This window comes from Talpa europaea (assembly GCF_964194135.1).
Source record: "Talpa europaea genome assembly, chromosome: 2".
NCBI classification, from domain to species: domain Eukaryota; kingdom Metazoa; phylum Chordata; class Mammalia; order Eulipotyphla; family Talpidae; genus Talpa; species Talpa europaea.
Genome location: NC_140068.1, coordinates 92,719,521 through 92,734,366, shown reverse-complemented (window position 1 = coordinate 92,734,366; position 14,846 = coordinate 92,719,521). Strand labels below are relative to the sequence as shown.

Genomic DNA, 14,846 nt, shown 5'->3' with positions numbered 1-14,846 from the left:
CCCACTGAGATTGATTCACTGCTGCCTGGACACCAGGCCCCTTAAGGTCATTAAAAAGTCGTTACCATCCTGTGTGCAAAGTCTGTGCCTCTGAAAGCAGTTTTCTGGAAACTGGGTAAGAAAAATCACTCTCTTTGTAAAAATGTTATTATTTATACATGAAGGTGATGCTGTCTGACCATTCCCAGAGCTGTGGCCCCCTTTCTTGGTGGGGGACTGATGTCTTCCCAGCCTCGGGCAGCTCCTGAGGCATCTGCTGGAAGGGATGCAGCCTGTGGGCCGGGGGAGGCTGCGTGGGGCTTCCCCACTTGACCTGGCTCCCACAGGTCCAGTTATCACTTTGAGCCATGCAGTGTAACTGACCAAAGACGTGTGTCCTTCCTGCAGCAGGTCAGGGAAGCCAGGGGGCTACAGTGTGAGGGACTTCAGTCCCAGCCACACTAAATGAAAGCCACGGCACACACCCTGGTCCATGCACCACCTGCTCCTCAGACCAGCCCTCTAGTAGGGAGAGAGAACCAGGACAAGTGACCACCATCATGTTCAACTCAGTTTCAGAGAAAGGGCTGGGATGTAGGCGATACAGTAAAGACTTCACTCTCTGAGCTTGCCAGCTTTATGCCTACCAAGAAAGTTGTCTGGATGTAAAGGTAAACCCTGACACTTGCCAGCTCGCAATCCTCAACTCTGAGCATGTATGCAGGCCTAGAAATTATGACTCCCTCCCCACCCCCAGTGATGCGTCCAAGCCCTCCTCTCTGCAAAGGGTCTTGGAGGCACAATGCAGTGAGGAAGTGAGGTCTCGCTGTGAAGGGTCCTGGGCAGAAGTGGGTGTAGAACCTGATCTCCGTTAGCTCTCTCGCTGATCCTTTTTGTATCTCCTCCTTGTTTTTCTCACCCTACACTAGGCTTTTGCAGGGGCTCAGGACCTGGGCTCATTTCTGCTTGGGAAAGCAGGGCTGGCAGGGCAGCAGCCTGAGCAGGAGGGAGCATTTGTGGAGTAATAAGATCAGGAGGCCTCGATTTAATACCAATCCTCCATTACACTGCATTAATATCTAATCACATTAGAGTTCATTTGCACTAACACAGTTTGAGAGTTGAATATATGATTTCATTTCCAGCAAAACTGGATACCACCCCTAAGACCAAAAGTATAAGTAGGAAGGAAGGTTGGTTCGGGTGAGGTATTAAGTGTCCCTTCCCCAAATATCAGATTCCATTTCCACTGATCTTCAAAACAACTTTAAATGCCGCTTGGTGCGGAAATGACAAGGTGGCACTCGAAGTGTTACCATTGGGCAGAGTCATTATGGAATTGGTGGGCAATCTGGAAGAGGCGCTTTGGCTGAGACCATGACCCCCACCATCAGTTAGTCTATGCAGGAGCTTGACTGCCATTTTCATTAAGTTTTATTGAGAGCTGTATAAATATCCCCATATGCCAAGTACCCTGGATCTCTTCTCTAGCATACAACACTCCCTGGAAGACAATGGGGCATCAGGGGTGTGGATTCAATTCTCAAGGAGCCAGGACTGGGTACTGGGAAGGTGTCTGAACAGAAGTGACAGGTGTCAAAAAATACATGCTTAGAGAACTTACCCCCAAACCAGAAAAATCCACACCAGATTAACATTTCAACTCTGGTACTTGCTTGCTCTCCACTGGACAAATCACCCCCTTTTCTGAGTCACAGTGTCACCTGTCCCATGCTGACATTCATAAAACCCACTCCCCTGGTTACATAATTATGTTATCTAGGCTCACAGGGATTCAAAGAGGGATCTAGCAGAATGTTTACCAAAATGTTGATCAAGATTTTTAGCTTTGGATGGAAGAATTTCAAGAGACATTTGCTTTACTTTTGTAATTTTCTGTACTGTTTGAATTTAGTAGAACGTATATGTAAGCATTATAAAAATGCACCTATCTTGCCTGCTACCCAAAGCTTTGCTATAGATCACATGACCTGAAGCAAGAGAAAATGCCCGTACTGTATTATCATGCAGTCTTTGCAGCTGAGAGGATCACCAGTGACAGCCAAGTCAGCAGGCTTTAATCCTCGTCTTTCTTGGACCAGGGGGCACCCAGCTGCTGGGTTTGAATCTCACTTTTGTACTTTCACCAGCTCTGTGAGCTTAGGCAAGTTGCTTAACCTCTCTGGGCTTTAGTCTCCTCATCTATAGAATGAGAACAACAAAAATAATTACCTAAATATTTTTGGTGAGGCCTTAAGACATTAACAAATATAAAACACCTAGCACACTGCTGGCATATACTAGGTGTTAAAAGAAAACGGGCTGGACAAGACTGCTTCCCTAGGCCTTATCTGTGAGTCGTCAGGTTTGCTGGTGTGTTCAGTGACTTCTGTAAGCTTCCCAGGGTCACCCAAAGGCACCATTTCTTGGAGGCAGACAGGAAGCTGGGCTTTGAATACAGATTTGCTGAATATACTCTTGAGTATGGCATCTGCTGAGTGTTATGGGGGATCCATACAAGAGGTGGTGCCTGCCCTGAAGAACTTGATCATCTCCATGGGGAGATCAGCTACCCTTCCACAAACTAATTAGAGAACAATGCACAGTACAGGGGTCCCAACTCTCAAACTGGTTGTGTTCCAAAACTTCCCTTATAATTGGTTGTTTGAAGCTTAGAAGCAATTTATCTAGAAAAATAAAGCTATAAATTTTGATATGGTTCCCAGACCCACCCATAAAGCTCAATTTAACCCATAATGAGGCTGAAAAGCTATATATGTATGGCTTTTTTAAAAAAGGAAGAAAAAATGATGTTGTTACCATAGTAGTAATTAAATAAGCCAGAAAAACAAGAAATTTACAACAATCTCTCTAAAACTGCTGCTTGCAGAATGAGGATTAAATACTGCAATGCATTCAGAATCATGGGGATGTAGCTGGCATATGGTTGGACGTCTGTTATTAAGGAGAGTGAAAAGGTAGGCCAGGACCTGTCACCCCAGAAGTCTCTCCTGTCTGCAGACCACCGTGCGGCTTACAAAGTGCTTCATGATCAAGATCTGTGACATATCGTTCCCAGCACAACCTGTTAGGCAGGTAGGCAGCTGATCAGAACCCCATTTCTGAGGTTATGGCATGGTGGCAGAGGAAAGATAAGCAACTGTCAACATCGCAGGGCTGCCAGCTGCAGAAGGCAGATTTAATGGCTGTTAGTTTGTACTCTTTCCGGCAAAGGTTACAATAAGGAACTTTCTAGTAATTGAGAGCTGGGCAGTGGTTCCCTGTCACTGAAGCCATACAGGATTCACATACCTCACGCATGCGTCTCTGCAATGACTCTGGGGCTGGAGAGCACATGCGAGGGGATCACAAGCTGACTTCAGAGGAGTAACAAGCCCTTGAAGTTGTTTCCCATGTGAAGTGGCATTGATAATAGTTCCACACTTGCCGTTCAGGGTGGTGAGGATTCAATGAGAAAACACACAGTGCTGGCATGTGGGAAGGATATAGTGACCGGGTGCTACTATCTGTCTCTATGGAGGTTCAGCAGGTCTGTCTCCATACAGATCAGCGTGGAGAGATCTGAACACAGAAGCATTACTGAAAAGCAAGCTCTTGGACAGTCTATCCCATATAGGGCCATATGCACGCATGAAACTGTACACATTATTCATGAAAACATACATGCTCACAAAACATTTCAAAGACATTCTGGAAGGACAGATGATGACGGCGGTCTCCGAGGAGAGGGTGAGGAACGGGACCACTGACGGGAACAGAGGACACTTCAACGTAAACTGGAATGTTTGGTTCCTTTGATTAAAATAAAGAAGACTTGAAGTGTATGTGAGAAATATTAACTACAGTCAATTCTGGTGACGACTGTGAGTGAATGTTATATTATTTCTTATCCTTTTCTGTACTTTAAGCCATTCTTGAAATAAATGAAAAAAGAGAGAAGAGATTAAAGTGTGTCTATGTTGATGTGAGAAAAAATGTGCAGGAGGTAGAATTAACTCAACTGCAAATGAAAAAATTAGGGGGGAGCTGGAGTTAGTAGCTCAGTGGGGTGTGGATCTGCCAGGGGGTGTCGTGGTCTGTGGACAGCTATGCTGTTGTCAGAAGCACAGGGAAGACAGGAGAGAGTTGGCTCAGGGAGGACAGTGCAGTTGCCACTGTAAGGGTCTGCTAAGGGGCTCTGGGTGAGACCAATGCAAGGCACCAAGGGCGAAAAGGAGGAAGAACTGCAGCAGAGCTCAGCCGAGAATGGCTTTCCATCCCAAGCCTTGTCCTGCCTTCTCTGGGGACCTGAGAATCCTATGCCAGGGTTGTGGTTTTTTGAGCTTTGAAAAATGATGTGACTCTGCTATCTATGCCATCAATAGAAGGCATATGTTAGAATTTTCTGTAGCAGGCCAGTGAACACTGGGAAGCTGGAGATAAGAAAGCATTTGGCCAGGACCAGACAAGAAGTCAAACATGGCAAACTGGTCACAAGGGCTTGTCTTTGCTCCCTCCACTAAAGAGCAGTAAGGAAGTGTGCTTCATATCAAATGCAACACACACACACACACACACACACACACACACAGAGGCATAAGACAGGGAAGGGATGAGATGTTACTATCTCTCCATGTCAACACTTGAGAGAAAACACCCAGTGTTGGATTCATAGTGCAGATGGCTCCAAAGGCTCATGTCCTTGGGCCACCAGCCACCTCTGAAGGTGGGGGTGGGCAGGGGGCTGAACACTGGTTGAAAGCAGGTAAAGGAGCAGATGGATTCCCCAAGCTCCCTCTCCTTCCTGCACAGGGGGACAAACCGCCCCCACCCCCCCACCCATTGGTAGGAGGCAGGGAATCCAGTATGAAGTAATTGAACAGGGAGGGTTTAGCTCTGGGGGCACAGGAGAGGGTGGGATCCTGTAGCAGTTGAGAGCGGGGAACCTCATGGAAGTGAATATCCCAGAGGTGACACTTCCAGTCAGTCCCCTACACCTGCTCAGCTTTCAGGACTCTATGACCCAGGCTTGACCCCCAGGCAGGATACTGGAGCATCCTCTGGAGACTCAGATCAGCCCAAGAGGAAAGACCTAGAGAGACTGTTCTATCTTCCTTCTCCCTGTTCCTCCATCCTTCCTGCCAGAAATATCTATCTAGGGCTTTCTGAGGCACAGGCCCTGTTTACCCTTTGTCCTTAAGAAGCTTACATTCTACCAGGAGAAGAAATAAATAATGACATTTATTAGAGTGAAAGAAGGGCAATGGAGAAAAAGATAGCTGTGTAAGTAGGCGAGGGGCACACTGCTTTAGATAACATATTTAAGGAAGCTCTTTCTGGTGAGAACTGGGCTGGGACTACATGAATGAGGAAGTGGTCATGCAGATTTGGAAGAGCTCCAATGAGGGGAGCAGCAGGTGGCCAGTGTGCTGCGTCTGAGTGAGTGGGCAGGGGCCTCCCAACGAAATGTCTGCTCCTGTCTGCTCCGGAGTGAGAACCTTCAATGAATATCACAAACTCATCCACATACAAAAGCTTCCAGCCAACTTCCTTAAAGCCTAATGTTTAAGGTGAACAGTCTGTTAAGGATCAACAAAGAAAGACAAAGACCAGGGGTACACAGAAAGAAAATAACTGAGAGGATAAGACATAATCCAGAAGGCAGACTAAAACTTCAGAGGAGGAAAAAATTAAAAAAAAAACAAAAAAAAAACCAAACATTTATGGCTAAAAAAAAGGAAAGCATTATTTTGTCCTTGAAATGAGAATAAAATGAGAAATATTCAGAGAACCAAAAGATGCTCTTGTAAATTAAAACTATGGGTTGAAATAAATCAACAAATAATTAGAAGCTTAAGTTGTAGTAATGTCACAGAATGTCAAACAAAATGACATAGAAAATAGAAGAAACAGTGTAAGAGGATGAAATGATGAAACTAAGAGGTCAAACTAAGAGTAGATAAAAAGGAAAAAAGAGCAGAGGAGATACAAGCTGGAAAACTGCGAAAGAAACACAAAAATTTTCCCCGATACAAAGAATATGTTTAAAAAAGCTAAAAAAGCCACCGAGCAGTCACCACAGTAAGTGAGAAAACAGCCACACAAAAGCCTATTACTGAGAGACTGAGATGATCTTAAATGTTTCTGGAGAGGGAAATGCAGGTGGACACAAAGATGCGGGAACCAGAATCACATGACATTTTTCAAAAGCAACACTGGCAATTAAAGATAACGGAGCCCTTCTTCCAAATGCTGAGGGAGAAATCAGCTCCCAGTCATAGGGCTCTTCCCAGTGAGACTACCAGTCGAGTGTTAGGAGAGACAAATGGAACTTTAAAAAAAATCCTTAATTTTTTATTGAGATAAAGTTGAATTCAGGCATAAATCTCAAAAACTTTCTCACTAGTGCCTCCCAAGAAACTACCAGAAAATGAGCTCCACCAAAACAAAGAATTAACTAAGACCAAAAAAAATTATGTAATCCAGCAAACAGAGGATCTGACACAGAATAGGGGCAAGGGGTGTTCCCAGGATGGTGGGAAGGGAGATTCCAGAGCTATGGACAGGACTGGAGAGCAATCAGGGATTCCAAGTGGGTGGTGCAGTGGGGAAAACAGATTTTCCAAGGGAATCTGACTCTATCCAAGATAGTGGGAAGAACTAGTGATGAGTACCAAGAAAATTAATGAATGATACAGATGTAGAAAATGAAGTAATTTTTGACACCAGGAAAGACATATGAAAGAGGAAAGAAAGGTGATTTCCAGCGTACTCTGAACAACAGTTACATAGTCATGTCAAGGCCCACGGTAATTGACAGAAAGAAAAACTGTGATTTGACTAGAGTGGGAGAATGAGTTAGGTGAGGAGCATGCTTGGAGGGGGCAGTGTAAACCCCTAAGGAAGTGATATCCTTATCATTCAAAGTAGGAAGGGAACAGACAATTTTGGTAACAGAATAAAGAGTAGAATAAGCATATAAATTTAGAAACGTGAAGTTAAAGAGCAAAAGAAGGTTTAAAAAAGATGAACATGTATGCCTCAAAATCTAAGTTTGATCACCTGGCATGTGGGAATAGTGGGGACACAGGCACTTTCTTCACACCCTGCTGGGGGAAGTGTAAATTGAACATACTTCCAACTAGTGGCGTTTTAAATGTACATACCCCTCCGAGAGCTAGCAATTCCTCCCTCCACCATCACTTAGGAGCTTATGCACGGCTCACAGCATGGGACTGCAGCAGGGACAGGGATTGTACTGCAGCATTGTTTGAACAGCAAGAGAACAGAAACAACCTAAATGCTCATCACTGGGGATTGGTTAAATAAATTACGGTTCATCTCTATCCTGGTGGTGAAAGACTACCCAGCTGGGGAAGGGAGGAGGTGGCATGAGGAGGGACGGGGAGGGATCAGACATCTCTAAGGTATAGAAAGATGTGTTTTTAAAAAAACGAGGTGAGAACACACATTTGTTTATGCATCAACTATCATCTCTGGAGGAAGAGGTGGGAGGGAGACATTTCACTGCCTACCGTTCTGGATTTTGAAACCATATTAAATATATTTTCTTTGAATGGATTATCTTTTCAAAATATTGAAAAAAATGTTTAAAGAGGAAAAAGAACGGCAGTTGTCCCCAGGGATTAGGACTTACGGTAGGGAAGGGTAACACAGAGGACTGCTGCTTTTTGTTATAAGCCTTGTGGTTCGACTTGACTTAAAACTACGCACATGTGTGACTTTGATAAAAATTTGGAAGTTCAAAAAAAAAAAAAAAAAGTCAAGAAAAGGAGTGGAGCCTGTGCTGGATGGCAAACATAAACCTTTGGAAAAGATTTTCCAAAAGGGAGGGACTGATAAAGCTATTCCCTAACAGCTGCAGCACCCTTCTGGACTCCTGTGGAGTTGCGGCCTGTGGGCACCAGAGGCTTTGTGTGAGGGACTGAAGGGTCAGCTGACAGTTCTTCAGGAGTGCACCCCTCCAGATGACCCCCCGTTGCCTGCCAGCTCCCCAGCTTGCTCTTCTTGCTCTTTGCTGCCCTTGTGATGGGCCAAGGACCATTCATCTCTTTAATCATATCTGAAAATGTACAGTGTAGTTTGTACCATACTGGGGAGGTGGGAAATTTTACCTTGTAACTGCCCTTAAACTGGGCCCTGCATGTCTTTCCTGCTGCCTCCCAGACTCCTACATCCTGGGATCCCTTACCTGCCCCAGAGGCAGAGAAGAGAGGGTATCCTAGGCAGCAGACGAACACAGTTAGTCCAGAGCCTGCTTTACCCCTTCTAAAGAGCTCCCAGTTTCCAGATCTCTGTCGCCAGTCTAGACAGAAGTTGCTGCAGGCTCAGCATCTAATCTGGCACCACGAGGAAGTTCTTTTGTCTTGTAGTATGCTTAACCGGATTTTATAGCTGTCTCGCTGCCCTGATTTATGGGGGATTCTGGGCTTGCTCCATTCACCCAGTCAGTCCATTCAACAGCTATTTATTGAGCCTGGCATGCCCAGTTGAGGAAAAACGGTGCCAAGTTTGTGTAACCTGACTGTAAACCTGCGGTGGCAGGAAAAGAATTTGTTAGGAGTCACTGGGATCTGTGATCACTTATCACATGCTGAACAGTCCAATGTTTACTGAGATCACGAGTCCAACACAGGAGGTGCACAGACATATTTTGCTGGTTTACTGAGTATTTTAAAAACTTTGAGTTTGCTGCCACTTGGAAGTTGGGGGATTTTATATAAAAACACAAATTTATGGTTCCTCTTATAAAACTAGAAGATCTGGCATCCTTGGCATCTTTCTGTGATGACAACACTGGCTAGAGCTGAGGTGACTGTAATAGACTCGGATCTGTAGCTTCTGGAGGTCTTGTCACCCTTGGGAGGCCTGTTTCCCTCACTCCTATCACCCACCTGCCCTGGGGAGGTGGCCAGGTTTCTGCCATAGAGCTCAGGCAGTGTTAAATGGAATAATTATATTTCTAACCCTGTACAGGAATTCCACCAACTTCAAAATTCCAGCATTAGATTAAAACAATCTTCCTGTACCTTCATTTACACCTTCTTGGCCTGGAGACAGGTACAAGGCGGTTTCTGGACAGACATCAGTCTTCAGTGTCTGCCGCCAGCCTTTCCCGCGGCTACAGTCAGTTATCTGGCTCCAGCTAGACCAGGGGATTCTCAGCCCAAAGCTGCATATGGGAACAGGCTGTGAAGCTTCTAAAACCTTCCAACTCCCAGAATACACCCCAGACTGATTAACCAGAACCTCTGGGGCTGGGCCCTGGCTGAGTCCTATTCAAACTCCTCAGGAGAATTCACAGTTTAGCCAAGGTGAAGTCCCTTTTGGGCTCAGGATGGTTGGTGGGAAGCCGCTTGCTAGAATAGGCTAGGACTTCAGGGGACATTTTACATCTCTGGCAGAGGGACACCAGGCTTCTCTTTGGTGAGTGTACTTGCATCTACTGCTTTAATGTGAGCTGGTCCTGGGTGTTACCTTCCTTGCTTGCAAAATTATTTTCCCTTTAGAGGCATTTAATCGGAAAGAGAAGGTCAGGCCCCTCCTGCCAGCTCCTGACATGGGTTGAGCTGGAAACTTCAAACCCCGTGGTAACAACAGAAAGGTGTGTGTCTGGGGACTTTCATGGAGGGTTTGAATGAGCATATGCGGGGAGACAAGCGGGGAGACAAGCGGGGAGACAAGGGGGCTGTTATAGTCCTCTACAACTCTCTCACTCCCCCATCCCAAGCTCCCCGCTCCTACTTTCTGCCATATAGAGCTCCTTGATTCCCCTAAGGGGATGCAGTAATTGATGATTAGCATTCCAAAGTTTGGCTTACATCCTGCTAGCCCGTCATATTTAATTACATTTTAACTATATTCGTCTTCGATAATAGCACGAACATAATTTAGATAATTATCTCTCTCTCTCTCTTATTCTCTGACTCTGTCTGTCTCACTTAGAGCTCCTTGCAACAAAAATCGCTTTCTCGGCTCAAACATACAAACAGACTCTGGGGCCAAGCGCCTCTCTCTTGCAGCAGCTGCGTTAGAAACACAGTGGTTTTGAATATCAGGCAGAAGAAAAGAAAATTCCTGTTTCTTGCTGGCTTTAGATTCATGTTTGTACACAAATGGAGGTGGGAGTTGGCGCTGGGGTGCGGGTGTGTACTCATCCATGTGAGTGCAGCTACATGTGGGTGGGAGGCCCAGTCACCAACTTAGTGTCTCTAAAGCACCCTCTTGCCCTGGCATTTCTTTCATACAAGGTTTAATGGTTTCCTTTGCAAATTTAAAGTCTGTTGAAACAATTCTAACTGTCTGGTATGCCTTCTGAAGAGATGTGTTTCTTCTTTCTTTCTTTCTTTTTGAAGATTTTATTTATTTATTCATTTTTATACAAGAACCGGGGTACAGTCCAGATGTGCGTGAGTGTGAGAGGATTCACTGGAGACAGAGCGGGGAACATAACAGGCAGACTGAAGAAATACACTACTGAGGGGAGCAGTGGGCGAGACAAGAGAGGTCTGCTTCGCCATGTGGGATTCTTGCCAGCCTGCCGGGATTGAATCCGCGCTGCAGAGGCTGCGGACAGCTTCACAGTACAGTGCTCAACCACCTGCGCCACCAGGGAGGCCTGAGATATGTTCTTTCTACCTTCTAATAGGGTTTCTGTCACACTTGGATCTTATAATTAATGACCTTTACCCTTGCCTATTATCTGCCTCCTCCCAGAGCCCATCAGATAGGAATGAGAAAGCCGGGGCTCTTCGAAGGGCGAATGTGTCCACTGCAGACCGCACACAGTCCCTACAGATCTTCCCAAACTTCACTGGGGCCACAGGGCATAGAATTCTTTGGCTAATAACTCTCTTCCACTTCCTCATCAGGGCAAAAGGCATTCTTCAGGAGGCTTTGTTCTAAAGTTTTTCTGGCAAGCTGGCCAATGCAGCTTTTCATGTACAAAGATGTTGTATTGCAAAGTTCACCCCTCTGAAGATTTTTCAATAAATGGGGGAATATGAAATGGGTTCTGAAAATAGCTACTATCCAAGAAAATCCTGCTCAGAGTTTAGAGACCTTACAGCCTCAAAGGACTCCAACAACCAATTCATGAGCTCCAGTGGGAAATTGGAGGTCCTCACCCCAAATTCTCCAGGTTCTGTCAATGTCTTTGGTATTCTTTTTTTTTTTTTTTTAAAGATTTATTTATTTATGCAAGAACTGGGGTATCGTCAGAGGTGCTGGAGGGTGAGAGAATTTACCAGAGACAGAGTGGGGAGCAGAACAGGCAGATGGACCAAAGACACTGCTGAGGGGAGCAGCGGGCAAGATAACAGAGGTCTGCCGCGCCATGTGGGTTTCTCCCTGGCTGGCTGGGAATTGAACCCATGCTGCAGAGGCTGCGGACAGCTTCACAGTGTGGTGCTCAACCTGTTGCACCACTGGGGAGGCCCTTTGGAATTCTTAAAGACTCCAATAACTATGGATTTTGTAAAAAAAAAAAAAAATTCACTTTGGTTCAACCTTGTCTGATTTTGAAGGATTATCCATTAGTCTAAGATCATCTTTTTCATACGCAATTCATTACTCCTATGGTTCTAAGTCCACATCAGAGACAAAAATTCACCCCCCTCTCCCAAAGAGTAAATACCACCACCTAGTCCCTGAGCTGGTCAGAACAAGCAGGAAGGGGCTGGCTAGGGGTGTGCTGGGGTAGCTAATAAGTATAGGGACTTTTGCTGCCACTTGTTTGGGAAGCCACAGTTCCCAGCTGTCCCTGGAAATAAACAATGGCCCAGGCTTCAGGAGACAGGCAAAGTGTCACTGTGCTGGATCCGCCAACTGACACTTTTGATGTGATTGGGTCCACTACTAGCTGCTGTGCAGAGGGGAAATCAGCAACTTGCCAGTTCTGGCAACTAAGTAGGAACTCTTGGCTCATTAGGGATACTAGAAGTCACTCAACATGGTCACCAAGGTTGTGGAGTCCTGTCCTTGAAGGTGTGAAAAAGGGGCACAGGCATGGCCCTCCCTCAGATGTGAGGAGAGGTGACAGAACTTTCGGGGCGAGGGCCCTCTGTGGGTGGTACAGATTCTGGGCTAGTCGTTGTCCTCTCTCAGCAATGGCTGCTGGGGAGAATGACCCACTGGGGGCTGTGTTGTACGGTTCTAATCCAAAAGACCAGGCTACTTTTAGGCCAGGCCAGGGGTGGCGGTGAAGGAGGGCTTATCTCTCCTCCCCAATGGCCCTGCACACTCCAAATGTCTTGATTTGCTCAGTGTTGTTCATTAGGGATGTTACTACTTTTGATTGCTCACTGCCTAGCTCAGGTGCTTGGGAATTTTACTAAATTTGTCGGAAATATAACCACCACCTGGGTCTAGGTCTCCACTGAATGGATAGAAGAGCTGATCACAGTTTCTGCCAGCAGGCAGCTCTGGAGGATGGTGGCATGAGGACAGATTCCATTTGTTATTCCCCAAAGGATTCCCAGCCCCCAGCAAGCACAATGCTCCACAGAATTATTGATTTAATGACGTGAGCAGCTCTTTTCAGCCTGTGAGGAAAACAGGCTCACTTTGAAGAGGCTGTCACCTCCAAGGAGAGTGCCACCTCCTCCTTGGCTCCATGTGACTGTCCAATGCCACCTCCATTTCTCACCCATAGCGCACTCCCTCCGAGATGCATGTTGGAAGTGTGAGGACTAGGCATGGGCAGAAGCCAATTTTCAAATGTTAAGGATTTGGCAATTTCATTTCCTAGTGTTTTAAATACCAAAAGGATTTAGAATACAATGAGGACTAAATGCCCCTGAATTTCAAGTTAAAAAAAAAAAAAAAGGCTGCTTTTATGGAAAATCATCCAAAAGCCATGCAGAACAAAACCTGGCTTTGACCTCAGAAACCCACCACAGTACATCCTACTAAACAAGTCAGAAGGACCCCCCAGACTACCGCTGAATCAAATCTGGCCCATTTCATACCTAAAAATTACACTAAGCTCCATGCGTATTCCAGATCTGATGACATGCCAAATTCGTTCAGCACCCAACACTGGGGAGATATTCAGTAAAAACTTAAAAATAGACTCTCTCTCCAACTATTAAGGGCCTGATATTTGCAGCTGAACAGATAAGAAATTGGGGGCACTAGGGAGGGCTTTAAAAATCTTCAGAGTACAAAAAAAACGTTTCTCTCTGATGAAAATCATTGCTCTTAGCACAGGAGCCACTCAAGGTAGGCCTGGAGCCATTCAACTTCAGATTCTTTGAGTGGGAGTGCTGTGAGGAAAAGGTGACAAGTGTTCATGGCAGGTCCCAGGAAGGCCCTTCCTGGAATCTGCATAAACTGCCGCACTCAACACAATTAAAGTGAGACAGCAAATGGCCTGCAAGCTGATGTAAGGCAGAGGTGCATGGAAGAGTCTTGCTTGTAGGACACTTTCTGTTCATAAAAAAGTTGAACTTTAAAAAAAATTTCTCCTCCTTTTCAAATGCATTCTTTTTTCTAATTTTTTTTAAATTTTCTTTTTTTTTTTTTAAAGATTTATTTATTTATACAAGAGCTGGGGTACAGGCCAGAGGCACGGGAGGGTGAGAGAATTCACCAGAGACAGAGTGGGGAGCAGAACAGATGATGGACCGAAAGCACTGCTGAGGGGAGCAGCGGGCGAGACCAGAGAGGTCTACTGCACCATGTGGGTATCTCCCTGGCAGACTGGGAATCAAACCCACACTACAGAGGCTGCAGATAGCTTCACAGTGCTGCGCTCAACCTGCTGCACCACCAGGGAGGCCCTCAAATGCATTCTTGATAAAAAAACAAAAAATCACCAGCACCCCTGTCACTTGGTGTCAATGGCTTTCTGGATCCAGTCTTTGTAGGCAGCGACCCCTCTCCAGACTTGTAAGAGGCATGTTCTCCTGCAGGCCCCTCGCTCTTCATGAGCATGCTCCAAGTCACTCCGCCCTCCCCTGTCTCGCTGTGCACTAGCTCAGCTTCAGGAGTGAATGCTCTTCCCCTGACCGTGCTGCCCATCCCATAATCTTCCTCTAGACTGTCACAGTGGGGAAGAAAAGAGGAGACCTGTGGGTTCCCTGTGAGCTCACAAAGCAGGGTGGACAGGACAGAAGACAACCGGGGCACATGTGAAGTACATAAATGAAGTAATTTAGATAGTTTATGATACAAAATCAGATGCTAAGCCAGGCAGGGGGTTTAACTGGGCAGGGGAGAGACTGGAGGTCTGGCAGGCTAGGGTGTATGGCCAGATCATTTTAATTAGTCATCGGAGCAAAGTCAGGGAGAGAGAGGCTGCATGCAAGGCACTTCGCTCTTAAATCCTGGTTCCTCCCAGGCCAACAACCTCAAGAGATTCCTACCTTGTATTTCGTGAACCTTGGCTTCACATGTGTGTGGGTGTGGGTGTGTGTATGCATAGCCAAGATGTGATGCAGTATCTTTCTTTTTTTTTTTTTTTTATAGAGGCATGTTTTTATTTATTTATTTATTATATTTGTTTGTTTGTTTTGTTTATACATGCACTGGGTACAGTCAGAAGCGCGGGAGGGTGAGAGAATTCACCAGAGCCAGAGCGGGGAGCAGAGCAGGCAGAAGGACCGAAGTACACTGCTGAGGGGAGCAGCGGGTGGCAGGAGAGGTCTGCGCACCATGTGGGATCCTCCTCCGGTGGCCGGGGAGCAGCCGGGGATCGAACCGGCGCCGCAGAGGCCGCAGGCAGCTTCGCAACCCAGCGCTCAACTGCTGCTCCACCGGGGAGGCCCCAGTATCTTTCTTAACACCTGCTTTGAATTTTGCTCATGCCCCCAAGGTTCGGACATCAAACAATGACTCCTTTACTA

The 14,846-nt window shown here is 46.0% G+C and overlaps 1 protein-coding gene across 1 annotated transcript in view; it reads right to left on the bottom strand.

Moving 5' to 3' along the window:
* BTBD9 (BTB domain containing 9) overlaps positions 1–14,846 on the bottom strand; it is a gene marked incomplete at its 5' end in the record, with an annotated part of 335,693 nt that overhangs the window by 17,405 nt on the left and 303,442 nt on the right. The window lies entirely within an intron of this gene.